The following is a 21,656-nucleotide window of genomic DNA, read 5'->3' on the forward strand; positions in this document are numbered from 1 at the left end:
CTTCTTGTCTGATCTCATCTAGCTCATTCAGCTACTCCATTCTGTGCTTTTGGGCTTCTGATAGATTCATCCCCAACTGAACTGCCATCTTGAAAGTCTTGACTTGAAACTCAATGGGGAGCAGGACTTCTTTCCCATAAACGAGTTCATAGGGAGTATGTCCTGTTGTATTCCTCCATGTAGTTCTGTAGACCCACAAGGCTTCAGGAAGCCTTTCTGCCCAATCTCTTCTGTGTAGATGAACAGTTTTGGTGATGATGTTCTCAATAACTTTGTTTGTAGACTCCACTTGGCCATTTGCTTGCGGATGGTAAGGAGTATATTTTTTGTGCTTGATTTTGTATTCTTCCATCAGCTTCTCCATCAAGTTAGATGTAAATTGACTTCCCTGATCTGTCTCAATTTCTCTTGGGACACCAAAATGAGTAAAAATATCCTCATAAAGAAAATTACCAACTGAATTTTCAGTAGCAGAAAGTAATGCTTTGGCTTCTACCCATTTAGTGACATAATCAGTGCATACCAATATATACTTCTTCTGTTTAGATGGCGGATTAATGGGTCCAATGAAATCTAAAGCCCATTTTTCAAAGGGTTCGATGAGTACCTGTGCTTGTAATGGCATTTCATTTGAAAGAGTTGGTTTCCCTACTCTTTGGCAATTGTCGCACCTTCTGACATATTGTTTCGTATCTTTGAAGAGGGAAGGCCAATAATATCCTAAAGAAAGGATTTTATAGGCCGTCCTTTTTTCAACAAAGTGTCCACCGCATGGTTCATCATGACATGCCTTGAGGATGTCAGGCATTTCATCTTCCCGAACACATATTCTGATCACACAATCTAGCCCTGTTTTAAACAATTCGTTAGAAATCCATGAATAATTTGAACTCTCCTGAATAATTCTTCTTTTTTCACTAGGAAATAAATGTGGAGGTAGCTTCCCTGTAACCAAATAGTTAGCAATATCTGCATACCAAGGAATCTTAGTAGTTACTGCAAATAAATATTCATTTGGAAACTTATCCTCTACAGGAGAATCTTCATTAGTATTTTGGATCCTAGACAAGAAATTAGCTACTATATTTTGTTTCCCTGGTCTATCCAATACAGTAATATTGAATTCTTGTAAAAGTAAGAGCCATCTTGTAACTCTGCCATTAGTAATAGGTTTGTTCATTAGATATCTAATTGCAGAATGATCAGTATGGACAAAAGTTTCATAGCATGTTATATAATGTCTAAACTTATTGATTGCATGAACAACAGCTAAGAACTCTTTTTCAATCACAGTATAGTTCAACTCAGTGGGAATCAAATTTTTACTGGTGTAGTCAATGGAATAAGGAACTAAATCCTTTTGACCCAACACAGCTCCTAGAGCTGTATCTGAAGCATCTGTAGAAATGTGGAAAGGAAGTTTCCAATTTGGCCCTCTCAAAATGGGTGTTTCAGATATTCTTGTTTTCAAAGTTTCAAATGCAGATTGACAATCAGGATCCCATTTGAATGCACAGTCTTTTGTAAGTAATTTGAAGAGTGGAGATGCTATTTTGGTGAATTTTTCGATAAATTTTCTATAGTATCCAGTAAATCCCAAAAAACTTCTAACATCTTTTTGACAATTTGGAATAGGCAACTTGGAGATGACTTCAACTTTTGATCTATCAACTTTAATCCCATCCCCTGAAATATGATTTCCCAAAACAATACCTTCAGTAAACATCATAAAGCATTTTTCATGACTCAATGAAAGGTTTGTTTCTTTACACCTTATAAGGACTTTTTCCAAATTCTCTAATGCCTCTTCAAATGAATCACCATAAACTGTAAAATCATCCATATAAACCTCTACACAATCATGGATTAGATCAGAAAAAATTCCTAGTACTGCCCTTTGAAATGTTGCGGGTGCATTACATAATCCAAAATGAAGTACTCGGTAAGCAAAAGTTCCCCATGGACAGGTAAATGTGGTCTTATCTTGATATTCAGGTGCTACCTGAATCTGATTATACCCACTAAAACCATCCAAAAATGAAAAGTACTTTTTGCCTACTAAAGTATCTAATACCTGATCGATAAAGGGTAAAGGAAAGTGATCCTTCAAAGTTGCTTTGTTCAATTCCATGTAATCAATGCATACCCTCCATTTACCATTCTTTTTAGGTACTATAACCAAAGGAGAAACCCATCAGCTATCTGAAATGGGATAATGAAGTTTACATTGAGTAGTTTTTGGAGTTCTTCTTTCACTATCTCCCTAAGGTTTGGATTCATCCTTCTCTGAGGTTGTCTGATTGGTCTACTATTTTCCTCAATGTAGATGTGATGAATGCAAGTCTTAGGGTCAATACCTTTCATATCAGTATACTCCCATGCAAATGCAGTAGAATGTTTTTGCAAGATTTTGGTTAGCTCTCCCTGTTGTGATTTTTCCAAGTTTTTGTTGATATTTAATGTTTTACCTGGAAAGATCTCAATGGCGGAACTACCAAATTCTTCCATAGAGTAAAGAGACATTTGTCTAGATGATAGATACTCAATGTCAGAATCTAACTAAAATTGTGTGTGGTCATATTCTGAAGATGTTTCAAAGTTTTCTAATGTGTTCGGAATTTGACTATCTTCACTGATTTCAGAAATGGTAAAGACAGGTTGTATAGTATCCTCATCATCAACCCACTCATTATCTCCTATTTATGTAATTGCTTTTGCTGGAGGATACAGATTGAATTTCTTTGTCGAATTACTATCAAAAATATACATATCCCCCGATCTACAACTGATAAAAGCATCAGTTGTGGCTAGCCAAGGTCTTCCTAAGATGAGAGGGTGTCCTCCTAGATTACTCTTGGGAGTTAAAATCATGAAATCTACTGGATATTCCCAAGAATCTAAGGAGACCGAAATGTCTTCTAATACACCATCTGGTTTGATAATTGATCGATCTGCAAGTTGCAGTAAAGTAGGTGTAAAAAGAAGATTATGAAGTTTTAGCTGTTCCATAGTCTGTCTACTAATAATGTTGATAGCAGCCCCTAAATCAATCAAAGTATTTGGAATTTCTACCCCATTGATATATGTTTTGACAATTGGACTACCGGGATCTACATACTTTTGCATAGTAATTTTTCCCATCATGATATCTGCAATTTTTCCTACCTGGTGGATTCTTCTTGTATCTCTTGGTTTCCTTCCTGGTCTTTTAAGACTCAACTCCTTTATTGTTTTTGGTAGAATAGGGATCTCTCTAATGGCTTGTAACAAGGGAATCTTGATACAGACATTCTTTAATTCATCTAGAAAATCATAGTCAGGCAACAAGATTTTTTTTTCCACCCCTTTGTCAATTTGTAATCTTTCAGGAAAAGGAGGTGTAGATGAAGATGCAGGTTGCTCAACTATAGGAGTTGTGGGGGTTGACTCTTTTTCTTTTTCTTTTTGAGTGCTTGGGTTTTGAAGAGGTGCTTCAGAACCTTTATTGGCTTCAAGAGAATCTTCCTCAGAAATGCTTTGCTTTTGAGCATCTATAGAAGGCTTGTCTAAAACTCTACCAGATCTGAGTTGTACATCATTAAGAGGAACAATCATATAGATATGAAATTGTTGTACTTCTACCATGTAAGCATTTTGAGGGTTTTTATTGTTGGGGTTCAGCAATGGCTGGGAAGGTAGTTGATATGTATTCTATTGGAATGGAAGCAAGAGTTGAGAATTTGGATTCTGTTGAAAAGGTTGTTGTTGTTGTGGATTTTGATTTGGAAGTTGTGGAGTTTGTTGATTTTTAAAAGATGGAGGATATTGATAAAATTGAGCAAATATCCCATAAGGATTTTGCATACCTTGTACCCATGATTGAAAAGGATTTTTAGGTTGGGACCAAGGTTGTTGCCAAGGATTCCAATTTGGTGGGGGTTGAAAGTTCATAGAGTTGTTAAACCCTTGATTTTGTTGCCCCTGCCAAGGTCTCCTTGCAACAAAACAGAGAGACTCAATTGAATTTGAATCTTCTTGAAAGACAACTTTGAGTCCAGGAATTGAAGGACAATCCTTGGTCTCATGGTTTTCTGAACAAATCACACATGTTTCTACAACTTTTGCATCCAAGGGACATTCCCTTAGAGCATGTTTCTTCCTACACTTTGTTCTGCTTTCTACTTGTTTTGTATCTTAAGGGTGTCTAGTTGCTCACTAAGACTCCCTAAAATATTAGTTTTGAATTCATCAAGCATGTTGCCAATCTCAGCCCTACTTACTAATCCAGTTGCAGATTTGTTTGCTCTAATGAGAGAAGGATCTCTAGGCCCTTTTCTAGTTTTAGATTTTCCCCTTGAGAGATGGACACATAGCTCTGCTATATCATGGAGTGGAAGTTGAGATATATCTCCTTTTCCCATCATGTTCAAAATATCTATCCATTCATCTCTAATGGCTTTTAATAGAAGGGCTTTCAAGGTTTCCTCATCTAAGTTATTCATTTTTGCTCTTTTCAGGTTGTATTGAAATCTTTCAAGTAAATCTTCCAAGTTTTCATCTTCTCTTTGCACCATTTTGAATACCTCATCCTTGTGATTGGTGGGCATACAATAGTCCAGGTATCTATCCAAAAATGTTTGTTTCATATCATTCCAAGTCATAATGGATTGAGTGACTAATCCCATGAACCATTTCAAAGCAACTCCTTTCAATGTTGAAGGAAACAATTTGAGTTTTTGAGAGTCTTCTAGATAATCATAGGTTCGACACACGACTTCAAACTCAAATAGAAATGTTTCAGGATCCTCATTTCGTAACCCATGAAATTTTGGGAGGATAGATGATCAGATGTTTTTCATTGTTGCTCGAGAATCCTCATCAACTATAGGAAATCCGAATGAGTTATCTCCATCCCTATTTCCCCCATTGTTACCTCTACCTCCTCCATTGTTTCCTCCTCCTCCTCTACCTCTACCTCTACCAAATCCATTTACTACTTCCTCTACCATGATAGTTTCCTCTGAGACTTCAGAGTCCTCTGGTTCCTCTACTAATGGCGAACGAGGAGGAATTTCTCCCTCTTCTTCTTCTGGTGATTCTACATCCTCAATTACAATGTGTTTTCATGTAGAAGTAGAGAAAGGGTCTCTTCCTAACTCAGATTCGGTGGATAGTGTGGGAGAGTCTCCTAATTCAACTACTGCCTCTTGAATTCCAGGAATCCTAAGGCTAGGAGTGTGAGTTGGAGATGATGGAGGTGTTTCTTGTCTATTCCTTGAAGTAGTTGGAGTTGTAAAAATCGAACTCTTGGCCCTAGCTAAAAACCTTCCCCTAGAATCTCTTGCTCTATGCATGTCATTTTTTATTTTTCTTCAAGTCGGGCTAATAATTCTCTTTTTGATCTTCCACTACAACAAAACTAGCGATTAGCGTCCCTTTTTACTTCTTTTTTTGCATCTAGAGCCCATTTTTGGTGCTATTTGCATCCATTTATCAAATATGGTGCAAAACTTGACACAAAATTTGCATCAAGTTTTGCACCAAATCTTACACCAAGTTTAGCACCAGGTATTGCGATAGGTTTTGCACCACGTTTTGCACCAAATTTTATTCCAAGTTTTGTGTCATCCTTTGCACCAGGTTTTGTTCCATGTTTTGCATCAATTTTGGCATCTATTTTTGTTTGACATACTTTTGCATCCTCATTTGCATCCACTTTTTGCACCTACACTTGCATCAACTTTTGCATCCTTTTTTGCATCCCTTTTTAAATCATTTTTTGCATCCATTTTTTCATCCATTTGTGCATCACTTTTGCGCCAAGTTTTACATCGAGTTTTGTGTCTAGTTTTGCATATAATTTTGCATCTACTTTTGTTTCATCCACTTTTCCATCTTGTTTGGCATCCATATTTACATCCTCTTTTGCATCTATTATTGTACCCACTATTGCATCTAATATTTTTGTGCCACAATTGGCGCCTAGTTTGGCACCTCCTTTTGCACCCACTTTTGATTATAATTTTGCATCCACGTTTGCATCCTCATTTGCATCTAGGTTTTCATCAACTACTACATCTATTTTTGCATTCCTTTTTGTATCCAATTTTGGACCAGGATTTGCATCGGGTTTTGTGTCTCGTTTTGCATCTACTTTTGCATCGACTTCTATTGCATCCACTTTTGCATACAATTTTGCATCCACTGTTGCACCCATTTTAAATTTCACTTTTTGCATCCCTTTTTACATCTTCATTTGCATCATACTTTGATTCTTTTTTTTCATCTATCATTACATCCACTTTTGTTATGCCATAATTTGCACCATGTTTTGCACTCACTATTGTATCCACGTTTGCTTCCAATTTTGCATCCATGTTCACATCCTCTTTTGCATCAAATATTGCATCTATTTTTGCATCCACTTTTGTGTCAGGTTTATGCATTGGGTTTTGCATCTCGTTTTATATCTACTTTTGCATCCACTTCCATTGTATCCATTTTTTTCATCCAATTTTGTTTTGCCTGTTGCATCAATGTTTGCTTCCACTTTTACATCCATTTTTGCATCTTATTTTGCATATTTTTTGTCTATTGTTACATCCACTTTTGTTGCACCATATCTTGCGCCTACCATTGCAACCACATTTGCTTCCACGTTTGCATCCACATTTGCATCCTCTTTTGTGTTCAAGTTTGCATGAGATATTGTGTATGTTTTTGCATCCCCTATTGTATCCACTTTTGTTTCATCCATTTTTGCATCTACTTTTGTGTCCGTTGTTGCATCCACATTTGTTTCACCACAGTTTGTGCCAAGTTTTACACCTACCATTGGACCCATGTTTGCTTCCACTTTTGCCTTCATGTTTGCATCCAAGTTTGCATTGACAACTGCATCTACTTTTGCATCCACTTTTGTGTTAGGTTTTTCATGTTGTTGTGCATCTACTTATGTTGTATCCACTTTTCATCCAATTTTACTTCTATTGTTGCCCCCATTTCTATGTTCGCTTTTGCATCCCTTTTCCAACACTCATCATATTTTCTGCATTGATGATATTCCTTATGGCATTGACAATTAATGACAATTGATGACAATGTCAATAATATTGACAATGATGAAAATGAAGATGATGGCGATGACATGAATTGTGATTATGATGATAAAGACGATAGTGGTTACAATGACATTAATGATGATGATGGCAATGATTATGATGATGACGATGCTAATGACCTTGGCGAATCTTCCCAATTTTAGATGTTGTCATTGTCATAATCATAAGCATTATCTTTGGTGTCATCATCATCATTTTCATCTAGGTCATCATCAAAAACAATAATGGCATGAATGATGATGATGATTACAACAATGTTGATAGAAATTACATTAATGATGATGATGGGGATGATAAAAATGACAATGACGACGATAATGGTGGTGATGATGATGATCATCGATCATCTCTCAAAAATAGAGTTGTTATTTCTCTTACGTATATCAATGTGTCCTAAACAACCCTTTTCTAGCACTGATCACATTTTTTGGGTTGATGATATTTCTTACAACGTCTATAATTATAAACAATTGCAAACAATGTCCATAATGATGATGATGATGGAGCTGATGATGATGGCATGAATGGTGATTATGATGATAATGTAATGATGGCAATAACGATGACAAGGATGATGGTGATGATGATGACAATGATTATGATAATGAGAATGAACAATTACTAGTTTCACTACCATCTTCTGGATACATATTACTATCATACTTTTTAAATTTTCTGTCTCTCTTGAGGTATCTTACTATAATGGTGTTGTCAACACTAGAAAGATATCTTGTTGTAATGGTGGTTCTAATGTTAGCACTAGCAAAGTTTTTGTTAAATTTTGGTTAAAAAAAATCGATTTATGCAATTATTTTGACAATCTATGTAAAAAAGTAAATAACATCCAATTATTTTGACTGTAGTCCCATTGATTATCATGAATTCACCAGTCTGAAGACCATATTCTACATACATATTATTATTAAACTTTTTGCATTATATCCCTCTTATATCTTGTTGTAATGGCAGTATTAGCACTAAAAAAATATCTTGTTGTAATGGTGTTAGTATTAGCACTAAAAAAATCACTAAATTTTGGTAAAAAAAAAGTTTATCATTTATTTATTTTAATTTGGGAAATTTTTGTTTTTATTTTTTTTGTTTTTAATTCTATTTTTATGCAGTAATATTTTTTTTGGTTGATTTTTGGTAGTAACTAGTTTTTGGTCGAATCATATGTATTAACCATGTTCTTTATGCTACAAGTCTAATTGTTGGGACAAAATTGCTCTTTCAAATAAGTTGCAAAAGCTATTTTACATCCATTGTTGCACCCATGTTTACACCCACTTTTACATCCCTTTTTGCATCCTATTTTTCATCTTCATTTGCTTCTTTTTTTGCATCTATCATTACATCTACTTTTGTTGTGACAAAATTTGTTCCATGTTTTGCACATACTGTTGTACGCACATTTGCTTCCAATTTTGCATCCATCTTCACATCCTCTTTTGCATAAAATATTTCATCTATTTTTGCATCCACTTTTGTGTTGGGTTTTGCATCTCATTTTGTATCTTCTTTTGCATGTACTTCCATTTCATCCATATTTTGCATCCAATTTTGTTTCTCATGTTGCACCCGTGTTTGCATCCACTTTTACATCCCTTATAACATCTTGTCTTGCATCTAAGTTTGCATATTTTTTTGTGTCTATTATTACATCCACCTTTTTTGTGCTATTATTTGTGCCATATCTTATGCCTATCATTGCAACCCACATTTTCTTCCACTATTGCATCCATATTTGCATCCTCTTTTGTGTCCAAGTTTGCATCAAATATTGTTTATGTTTTTTGCATCCCATTTCGAATTTACTTTTACATCCACTTTTGATTTGTCTAGTTTTGCAACTAATTTTGTGTTCACTATTGCACCCATGTTTACATCCCTTTTTTCATCCAAGTTTTCCTCCTTTTTTCATTCAAGTTTGTGTCCCTTTTTTTTACATTCATTGGAGTATCCACATTTGTTTCACCACAATTCATGCTAAGTTTTATGCCTACTATTGTGCCCATGTTTTCTTCCACTTTCTCATCCATGTTTGAGTCCTATTTTGTGTTCAAGTTTGTATGAACTATTGCATCTACTTTTTCATCCACTTTTGTTCAATTTTTCTGTCTTGTTCTGCATCTACTTATGTTGTGTCCACTCTTCATCCAAATTTACGTCTATTTTTACCCCCATTTTTTTGTTTACTTTTGCATCCATTTTCCAACACACATCATATCTTTTGCATTGATTATATTTCTTATGACATTGAAAATTATGAACAACTGATGACAATGTCAATAATTATAACGATGATGATAATGAAGATGATGACGATGACATGAATTGCGATTGTTATGATAATGACAATGATGATAAAGACGATGGGAGTTACAATGACAATGATGATGATGCTAATGACCTTGGCCATTCCTCCCAATTTTTAAATGTTATCATGGTAAAAATCATAATAATTATCTTTGGCGTCATCTTCCAAGTCATCATCATTTGATCATCATTATCATTATTTTCATCTTGGTCATAATCAAGAACAATAATGGCATGAATGATGATTATGATGTTCATGATGAAGATTACAAAAATTATGATAAAACTTATATTAGTTATGATGATGGGGATGATGACAATTATAATGACGATGATAATGGTAGTGATGTTGATGATCATCAATCATTTCTAAAAAATAAAGTGGTTATTTTTCTTTCATATATCATGTGTCCTAAGGTTGGTGATATTTCTTATGATACCTATAATTATGAACAATTGACGACAATATACAAAATCATGATGATGATGATGATCATGAAGAAGACATGAATGGTGATTATGATGATAATGAAATGATGACAATAATGATCACATTGATGGTGGTGATGATGGCAATAATGAAGATGATGACCCTCCCTCTAAACTAGCGAGGTACTCATAATGAGACAAAAAATTACTCTCAAGTTGAAATATTCATATAAGAAGGGATCTAGATTGATAAGCATCAATGATGATTTACATCATCATAGCCAAAATTTTCAAAATAGTAAGGCCTTGACTAACAAGTTTATCTCTCCATTAGATCAGAGCACAATGTTGGGAGGCATAAATTTGGACACCACTGCCTTTCAAGGCACTTACCCCACCAAGATGTTTACCAGGTATGTCCTCACATGATCATTTCCTAATCCACTATCATAATATTTGACACCAGAAAATGTCAATCCTCATGACTATTCTTATCTTGGATTAATGTACTTGACTTATGGCGATTAGTCCTAGTCAATGTCCAAATTCTCAAAGAATATTGGTCCCAGATGTTTATCCAATCCACCATTATCCCTACTAGTGCCTTTACTAGGCTTACGATTGTTAATCCTAGCCATAGTACATGACACATGAATAACATGGTGTCTACCCTCACTCCCTCTCAACCAGGGAGGAAACATCCACAAGCATAAGATTTTCTCAAGAATACCCATCATTTTCGTAGAGAATAACATCATTAATTTGCTTTCATCACATGACGACTTTATGATTAAGCATTCATAGATTTGTGGCAAAATATTTCCCCCTTTGTATTTGTGATGGAATACAATAAAAAAGTGAAAGCCAAAATCATTAAACATACACTATATTGATTTATCTAAGTCTAAACTCTAAGGTTGAAGTGAAAATTCATGTAAATCTTATATCTATGAGTTGTGCCAAACTTATGAAAACCTTATTCCCTAAGTCCTATATATAAGAAAATGAAAAAGAAAGAAAAATAAGGGCCAATAAATGGTAACTCATGTATTCACTCCCTCTTTGGAAAATATATGAATATATACACTCCTAGTCACACTTGATCACATGTATGTGATGGTTAAATCATGAATTCTTCTTTTCTCCTTGCATTTTCACTTCATCATTTAAGCACCTAATTGAGGATCTAAGGAATGTTTGTTTCCTAAGGCTTTCATGTCTACTCTTGGTTTACTTATGTCACACTACTGTCAATTTATGTGACAGAGTGAAATACATAAGTTTGTGGAGTTATTATAGAGGTGTATTGAGTTCGTAACCACACACACATGTATTACATCTCATTGATCCACATGTGTGGGTTGGAGACTCATTTCTTGACAACTTTAATGGAGACTAATTTGTGGCTTTAATGGTATAGCTTACAAAATATCTTGTTAAACATTTTGATTCATTCTTTCTTTTCCTCGAGACACTTATAATATTGAAGTCACTCCCAACAATCCATGGAGATGGGGAGTATAAATTACTTGTGCTAGAAATAGAATTGAGAAATAGAGGTTTTCCATTTGCGATATTGGAGTCATAGACATTGGATACATGGTAGTAGTCCTCAATGTCAATTAACTAAAATTGTATTGTCATAATGCGAAAAGAGGTAAACATATTGGTAACCTTGATGTCTTAATCATTTCAAATAATAACCATTCCAACCAAGTATCTCTAAGCATCAATCACTACTACTTGGAAATTCCTCCCCCATTTTCTAATTATATGAGGTTGAACCTCACTTAATATTTTTGCTTCTTATATCAACATTATTTATGGGTGCTTTGCATACCATTTTTCTTTTAGGAGTTTGTTTTCGCTTACTATTGACGCCCCTCATGTTCCAAGACTATTTTCATCAAAAATTTACATAGAAAGAAAGTATAAAGTGACTAAAAAGAAACATGTCTCAAGATTTAAGTGCTTGGACAATTCCACTTCATGACTCCTATATTTCCTTAACCTGGGACCAAATGGTGAACTTGATGGCCTTAAGGGAAATTGATCAATGAAAATCTAAAAAAGAGGTGATTTTTGACTTTATCACATACAATTTAATATACTAAAAAAAATATCCATAACAATTTCATCAATCAATGAATCATTAAAAAAAATATCCAAAACAATTTCATCAAGCAAAGAATAATTGCATTATAAAATACAATCTATAAACATTTTGGGAACGTTTTGCTAAAACATGCTTAAAAATCAGCATATTTAATATTAATATTTAACAATAATATGGACAATAACACATTTTGATAAATTAAATAACATATTATCAAGCCTAAAAAATGTCACTAACTGAAAACTACAAAGCATGCAACTAATGGAAGTGACCACTCAAGGCCACCACAAGACAATTAATCTATTAAGACCAATATTAATGGGGACAAAGATCTATAAAGGACAAAGGAAAACCTATTTTAACTTTATTGTTTTATTAGCCTGGTTCAAGATGAACATTTCAAGATATCATGAAGAACATAATTAGTTTTATTGCATTAAGAAAACCCAAGCACATTCTATAACTTAGCAAGAAAGAGATGTATAACACCCATCTCAGCAACACGACACATGACATTAAGTTACTTTACTATATATAATTTAAACTCCTATCATAAAATCACAAATTTAGCATGAATGGAATGTTTAAAATCCATTTTTATAAAAACAAAATATAATTTTTCTTATAGAAAAATATACCAAAAACTAAATATATTTTTCTAGAAAAAAAAAAAAAATACTAAAACTAAATATATATTAAAAAAAAAACTAAAACATAAGCAAACTAGAATTTGAATTTGACATTCTTGGTCACTTTCGGAAACATATGGTGGAATGTAATCTCTTTATCCTCATCTTTAGCTTTTTGCTAGAAAATAAAAGCATACAAAAGTGGGAAAGAGCCATAAAGCATGGGGAAGCTTTTTCCTAAGCACAAAAGCATCTAAAAAGTGGAAAATTCCTTTTTTATATGAGGAAACATTATTCACCCAAAAGATTTTTCCCAAATTGAACTAATGAGGAATTTTGGAAATCTTCATAGCCTCCACTTTCCTATATATTAGAGGCTTGGCCATTGAAAAAATGATGGGAATTTTGTATTGTCACGCTATTGAGATCTGTCTTGAGAGGGAGAGTTTTGGAGCTATGAGTTGGGGGAGGTGATGTTGCAACTATATCTGATTGTTGTAACTTTCCTCCAACTCCTTTATTCATATAGATCAGTTGTTCTTCCTTCCATATGTTTCTATTCATTCTTTACTTCTTCTATTTAACTAATGTATGCATGGGTTTTTGGTTTATATTTATTTATTCAATAATATTTATATGTTTTTTATAGTTTTGATTATTAAGATATTATGTTGTGAAGGTTGCTTTATTCTCTCTCTTATGTGTAGGACCAAGCTTTGGAGCTAGCTAGGAGCGCTTCTTGGCTATACGAAAAACTCCAAGAAGACCTGCATGCGAGGACTCACAAGAATTCATTCTCTTTTTCTTAATCTATACTCTACATCTTGATCTACTAAGAATCCTAAGCCTTAGAACAACCTTTCTCTTAATTGGTTTGTCCTAGGTTTCTGAGATAAACTGAGAGGGTTTTGTTTTCATCTAACCATGCATTAAATCCTACAGCAAAATGATATTTAGAAAATTTAATATATTTCACTATGTAAATGAACTTAGTAAAATGAACCCATAGAGGTGGTCATAAATGGAAATAAAAGTAAAACTCTAAACAAGAAGCCAAAAGTGGATTTAACCATGGATGAAAAATTGGGAGTAGAATTGGATGTTAAACTAGCCATCAAAACAATATGCAAACAATGACACAAAAAGGTTTTTAAAGTAAAATTAAAAAAGGGTGCAACACTAGACACAAAGAAGGGAACAAAATAGGGCATATGAAAGGATACCGAATTGGGTGCAAACAAGGATGCAAAAATGGACACCAAAATGAGGATGCAAAGAATGGTGTAAAATTAGGATGCAAAAAGGATGTAAGAAAAGACACAAAACAAGATGCAAAATGGGACTAAAAAATGGTGAAACCAAGGATGTCAAAGATGATGCATAACTAGATGAAAATTCCAACTAAAATCTAGGTGCAAAATGAGATGCAAATGTGGACACAAAATGTGGCAGAAAAAAGGATGCAAATTTGGAAGCCAAAAAGGATGAAAAACTAGATACCAAAAAGGATGCAAATTTGGACATAAAAAATGGTGCAAAATTGGACACAAAAGAAGAAAAAATGGTGCAAAAATGGGCATAAAAATGGCTCAATTTTGGATGCAAATTGAGATGCAACATTGGATGTAAAATGATGCAACAAATCATTCAAAACTTGGTGCAAAAACAAATGTAAAAATAGACGAAAAAATGGCTCAAAAGTGAACGTAACAATAGACACAAAATGGGATGCAAAGGTGGATGCAATATATGGTTCAACATAGGATGCAAATTTAGATGCTCAAAAGGATGAAAAATTGGATGCAAGAAATGGTGTTAAAAATGATGTTAAATTGGATGCAACAAATGATGCAAAATTAAATGCAACAAATGATGCAAAATTAAATGCAAAATATGGTGCAAAATAGGATGCAAAAAAGGGAGATAAATAAAATGCAAAAGTGGATGCAAAAAATGGTGCAAAAATGCATGCGAAATTTGGCACTAAATCAGATTCAACATATGGTGCAAAATTGGATGGAAAAGATGGTGTAAAAAAAGGCAGAAAAATTGGCACAAAAATAGATGTAAAAATAAGTACAAAATTAGAAGCAAAAGATGGCATAAGACCAGATGCAAAAATTGGCACAAATTGGATGTAAAAAAAGGCGCTAAATAAGATGTCAAAGATGGTGTAAAAATCGATGCAAATTATGACACAAAAATAGAAGCAAAGAATTCCACAAAAGAGGAAGCAAAAAATGATGCAAAAATAGATGCAAAAAAAGGCACAAAACTAGAAGCAAAACCTGTTGTAAAACCAAATGAAAATCTTGGTGCAAAATATGATGCAAAAAATGATGGAAAATTTGGCGTAAAAAAGATGCAAAATTTGGTGCAAAAAAGGACGCTTTAAAAATTGTACAATAGAGCCAGATTTAGCGCCAGGTTGCTCATCCCAATTGAGAAAAAAATGCACTAGAATCTGGTGCTAAATCTGGCGCAAATTGCCTGTTTTGTTGTAGTGTTCCAGGTCACTCTAGGTGCAATAAGAGAGCATACTCAAGAAATTATTAAACCAATAACTCTCTTTTCTGATCCTCTAGATCACACTAGGTGCAATAGGAGAGCATACTTTGAAAAGTTATCAATTTTTACCTTCCTTGAAATTTTCTTGTTTTTTTTTTAAGAAATTGGCTACCTAGTTTCACTTCCCCAGCAACGGCACCAAAATGTTTGGTCAATTTAGTGTGTCCTAAATTGCTATTTAAAATGTCAATCTGAGAGTCGTAAACTGCTGAAGTGAAGTGCACTGTATATGCAAGATAACCGATTTCTTAGTTCTTTGTCGTTTTTGAGTTTTTGGTTTGTTTTTGGGTTGTTGATTCCCTAATGTGAGATGGCAGAATTGAAAGTCAAGTATGGATGGTAATGGTGATTTCTATAATGATTTTCCAAACTTTAAAGTTCTCAAAAAGGTTTCAAACTGGTTGTGATGAAATTAATTCTCAAAAGAAAATAAAAATGTACCAAAATAGTGAACTAGTGACAATGAAGCCCAGTATCCTTACTGCTGTATAAAAAGAAAATAAAAACTAAACTCAAAGCAATTCAAAGACTGTAAGCAAAGTAAACTAAATCACACTACTTCAACTCATATTCTGACCCCTCACCTTTCGACTCGCTCTGGCTATAGGAGGTAATCATAAACAAATTGAGTAATCTGATATCTAAATTGCATAAAATGAAACTAAGATTAAACTACTCATTCATACTTCAATTCCTGAAAATGACATAAGTAATTTAATCACTAACTTGCAGGAAAGTAAACTAAATCATACTACATCAAGTAATATTCTGATTCCTCACTATTTGAGTCGCTTGGCTATAGGAAGGTAATCATAAACAAATGAGTAATATGATATCTAAATTGCATAAAAGTAAATAAGCAAAGCAGAACTGAAAGAAATGACAATGCTGGAATTAAAACTCAGAAAATGAATCAGCAGAAAGGGCAAGATGATTTCATGTCATTAGTCATTAAAACTATGTAAATTGTCGGGCTGCCTACAAGAACCTGAAAGAAAAACACTGATCAGCTAACAATCATGAGAAAGCATAAAAGGAAATATGGACATCAGTTAACATGAATAATATACAAGGAAACGATTATGAAAGAAGTGACATAAGAAAGCGAGAAACTATACAGTAGATACAGAGCCTTGGTGTACAGGGGCCCTCTACAACCTCAGCCAATCAATACTCAGTCACGAATTGAACTTAAGAACATTGTCTTCTCATATATTAAAGTGCAGTCAAAACATAAAGATAGAGCATGGCACAGTGGGCTCGTAAACACAATCAAGATTACATGTAAAAAGCTAGCTATCAAGCATATGATAACGTGTTATTTATAACTGAAGATGCTATAACTGATTCCTAAATTCTACGCTGCCAAACAGACACGTAAATCTTCACGTCCTGAGATCTAGCAGTATGGTAGCCATGACAAATAAATCTATGGAGTGGTGGCTGTTCGATTTGGTTCACGGATTGATCCACAGGTGTTAGCACATCTCTGGAGATTGAGGAACTTACCACGCAAAACTTCACGTGGGAAAAACAGAGCCGTGCCACCGCAAAACTCTTGGTTTGACCACTCCTTTGACCGTCTTTGACCATGGCTGTTCGTGAGTGATTCGGCTAAACCAAGGGGACATGCTCCATGTACATGTCATTTGCAGCTTGCCCATGTGGCCGAATTCTCCAGTGGACACCTGTAACATAGTCTTCAACAAAATGGTTGCGGAAACTTGAGCTGGCTGCAAAAAGTGACAAGTTTCCGCAGCTGATTGAACAAAAATCTAAATCAAACAGCGGTCACAAACATAGTTAGAAAACCATTTCATAAGCTCTTTTTAAACTAATATGCAATGATTTGACAGCTTGGTCGGTCAAGTAAATGGAAAAGAAGGCTGAAAAGGTGTATAGGGAAGATGCAAGTTTGGGACTCAACATAAGGTTTCAGCTCTTCCTTGTGGTTAGGGAAACACACACGCCTCTTGCTTGTCTGGCCCAATTGTTTCTCTAACTAGCTTGATTGATCGATTTCTCACTAGCCTATGTCTCTCCCTTAGGCAAAGTCAAGTTCTCCCCAGGGTGAGAGAGAAAGGATACTATTGAAATAAAGGAAGGAAAGGCCTGCCATTGCCTAGCACTATTATACTCATCGAGCCACAAGCAAGTAGGCAGCATTCAAATTCATTCGCAGCCTCCCCTCCCTCCATATGTGTATATATATTCCAAACCTGCCTTATTGAACATAAAATTGGTCAGGGTTAACAACCTAGACTCCATTACTGCCACAACTCCAAGAAACTTGTCGAGTTGAGTTCTTACCAATGAGGAAATAAATCTCATTTTACATATAACACAAGTAAAAAAACATTCCTAGTATAGGAACATAAAAGCAAGTCATCAAAGCATATGAGACAATCTCATTAATAGTATAGAGAACAAGGCTCATTTATGCCCAGGCTTAAGAAATGAAAATACATACCTAGAATATAGGTGTGAATTATTGGAAGACTTGGATTGTCATCCATGTGAAATAGACAGGCCAATAGGCCTTGGGAGGAAAGAATCATCAACATTACTAGGCACAAACATGAACAAGAAGCTTCCATCAAAATCAAGAAGTATGCCATTGTAATTATGGAAGGATCTCCATGTTGATTACTGTTAAAAGGTGACCAACACACATACACTATTTGAAATATAATCTTGGCTTAGGATCATAAATAACATCATATCCACAATTAATGAACCCATCACTTGGTTCCAACACCCTTTTAACAGTGTCAACAACATACTGGTCATCTTATATAAGCAATAAAACTTAAATCAAGCTTCATGCAATGATAACACCAGTTCACATCAGACATATAGATACATATTCATTTTCATTGAAAACATGAAGAACACTTATCTTGAAATTTATTGGGAAACTGAGTCTGGGACAATGAATCTCCACCCAACCATAAATAACTGCAGCCAAATTCTCTCTTGCAACTGTCACCCCCGAGCCAAATTCAAAATATTGAGGGGCATTTTTCCTAGGGTTGTAAACACAACAACCAGTTGAACTAGGGACTCTAGAGATTCTTCCACCTCCACCCACCAATTGAGTTGTAGTAAAAAAAGTGCATAGGGAGTCTAGAGACCTACTATCTCCACTCTTCATAGTTCGACATTGTGTTTCCACCCAACTTTGGGAATCCAGAACCCAAAACAAAAGCCAAGCTACAACAAAGAATTATCTATAAATCCAGCAAGAATTTCGAAGAATAATTCCTCCACCCGAACCCTCAAGAACTCAGAGAAAACCCATCTCCTTCCATTGGCTACCATGGAATCGAGAGGCGATTAGTCCCTCACCTGAAATTTTTTTCCTCATAACTCCTTTTCAACCAAGAACTCATATCACGGCTCCTTTTGCATTCTTGATAACCATTAGACTTTCCTCATTTATCTATGGTTGCCTGCACTTTTTATTTTCCATATATGTCCCGCCTTTTCATTTGCATTATTTTTTTTTTTTTTTTTTTCTTGCCCTCTTTAATGGTTCAAATGATCTCTCTTTGTTATCCCTACCCTCTCTCTAGTAGTTTGATTTCTCATTCCCCCTATTGTTGTGTTATCCCTCAACAAGTCAAATTACTTTGTTCCTTCCCATTGCATTGTCTGAGCAATTCAAATTCCATCTTTTTCCTTTGTGTTGTGTTTTCCCTTGGTTGTCTCCTAGTATTTTCCTTGATGTTTGAATTGTCCCCTTCAGATAGTTACCTCTACCGCTAAAACAGGGTCAGCTAATGAGGGGAGTATCACATGTCTGCATGTTCCCAAGTTGTTAAAAGTTGTTTAATTTGTTGCAATGGGTGGCCAACACACCATACCATATGGAAAGTCACCTTTTCTCCTTTTTAAAAATCCCATCCCTATTTTCTTGTCCATTGCTGTAAAAAGCATCGCTGCTAAGAAAATACAAGTTGTCCCTTTTTTCCTAGATATCTATTGTTATGTACCAGCTCCAATTTTTGTTGCAAGGAAACCTTAAAATATCCAAGTAACCTCCCCAGGCTCTGGAATCTGTGTCCCATTAGTCATCCCATTTTATTTCAAAAATATTTACATTGCATACATGAGTATAACCTAATTGGGGTTGTCACACCAACACTATGTGGAATCCTCTCTACTATGTTATGTATTGAATTAAATTTTGTTTTAACCTCGAATGCAAGGTTTTTTATAAACAATATATGTAATGACACCAATAAAAACACTAATTCAAGGCTACACACTTGAAAATAAGCTTTGTCACACATTCACTCTCTTTCTATTATGACTTGAGTCATGAGTGATAATAATTTGTTATTAAAGATCGTATTTGAAATTATCTTGGTCAACTTCAAAGGAAAATAATACAAGCTTCGAAAATTAGACCTACATACACAACATCAGATAACCCTAAAAGATGCAATTGAATCACATGCATGAATTTGTAAAGAAAATCAATTTCTTTGTTTGGTTGAAAGATCTGAGAGCGTTGGCTCATAAAGGAAATAAATAACCTCTAGACAATTCAATTCTCTATTTAAAACAACACATGTGAAATAACTACAATAACATAAATTTACACCAACAATCCAGAATGTGCAAAGCAAAATTTCATTCACATCATTCTACTACAAAAAATACACATTTCCACACCTAATTACAAAGTACGCAGAGTGATTTTTGTTTTGCAACTATGGTAAAATTCCACATTGGATAGCTCAAATGACCTAGAAAATGCTTTCATTAAATTCCTCTTTTCAAGAGGACCAAAATTGACCTAAAGACCACCCAATTTGGTCAAGCAGAAGTTAAGTTTTGAATTATTTTATTCATACATATAGTATGGAATGGGTCGGCCCTAACCACATGTGTAAATGCTTGGGTCAACCTTAAACCCAAGTGAACCCTTAGAAAATAACAAAATCTACCTCAAGTTCATTTTTTTAAGGTTGGTTCACAGACAGTGAGTGGCCGCTACATCCACAGGAAAATCCAGGTAGATCAACCCGAAGGGATCTACCCATAGGCAAAACTAGCAAGGCCTAACCCCAAGGGCGTTGAGGAGATTTGACCCTGTGACCTCCTAATAAGCGGGGTGCTTAGCAACAGGAACTCGACTAAATGAGCTATCCCTTGGGGCTAACCTCAAGTTCATTTCATTACATTGATCAATCCATTTTTATATTCTTCTCTTTTGTCTTGGTTCGCACAGGTTCGACGGAAGGAGTTCGCACAAGGGTATGAAATCATAGGCATGAGGTTCGCTTTGAGTTAGGGTTTTTTGGGTTCTGGATGCTCGCACATATCAAGGCATTTTAGTCCCTGGACACTGGCATAGATTAGGGCATTTTAGTCCCTAGATGCTGGCACAAAGTGGACAAGACAACATCCAAATATCCCTAGATGATGGCAGATAGGCTTATGAGAATGTCCAGGGGTTCGAAGTCAGATCGGGCTACATTAGTCCCCGGACGCTCACATATTGTGGTCATGGGAGTGTTCAGGCCATCCCGGACGCACACACAAAAACTATAAGGGAGCGTCCAAGGGTTTTTGGTGTGTTTTACCACAGACACTCGCACAAAGTTTTCCTGAGAGTGTCCGAGCAGTCACATATGCCCTCGCACAGTGTCTGAGAGAGAATCTAGGGATGCACATAGGCAATTTTGATGAGAGCGTCCAGGGTTCAGATCTAGGGTTTGACATCTTGGCTTCGATTGACTTCAATGATCTAAGGAATCTGGGTTTCCCTCTATTGTTGTACAGATCTGTAGATTTATAGATATAATTTATTAGTATCCACTACAAACATATGTATTGAGCTCATTGTACTCTCTGCTAAAATATTTTTATGATGATCTATTAAAGAAGAATATTTTAAAGGGTTCCCCCTTGTGGGATTTTTCCTTGGTCTTGGACCAATCTACTGTTTCTTATGGTTGTGTTGTTGTCTTATTTGTCACTGCATATATTGTTCTTTCTTCAGTTACGTTTATGATCAATTATACTACTAATAATTGGATGCATTGTTAATGAAAAAGTAAATTGGGCTTAAATTAGTTGATACAACATAGGACAATTAGAAAATTTAACATGGTATCAGAGCTAAGGTGAAGGACAAGCCTAAAAGAAGACAAGCATTGAATCCCTCTCTCTTAGAAAGAAGATTGCCTAGTTAAGGTCAAGACGTAGTCCTCTACCTGTAAGGAGTATGAAAATTTGGGTGATGCATCAAACTTTATTGCATGGAAAGTCATATTGGAGATCATAGTTGACAAAAATGATGTGCTGGAATACATCCAAGGAAGGATGCCTGAGCCTCCAAAAAATGCTTCCACTTCCCTTAAGAACATGTACAATAAAGGTGAGTCCGAAGCAAAGAAAATTATAGCTGATGGTTTACAAGATCATTTACTTGCATATGTTGGGAATTTAAGAAAGTCTAAAGATATGTATGACAAGATATCC

Source organism: Pinus tabuliformis, chromosome X, assembly GCF_031772625.1.
Source record: "Pinus tabuliformis cultivar Carrire ecotype Pingquan chromosome X, CPIR1, whole genome shotgun sequence".
NCBI lineage: Eukaryota > Viridiplantae > Streptophyta > Pinopsida > Pinales > Pinaceae > Pinus > Pinus tabuliformis.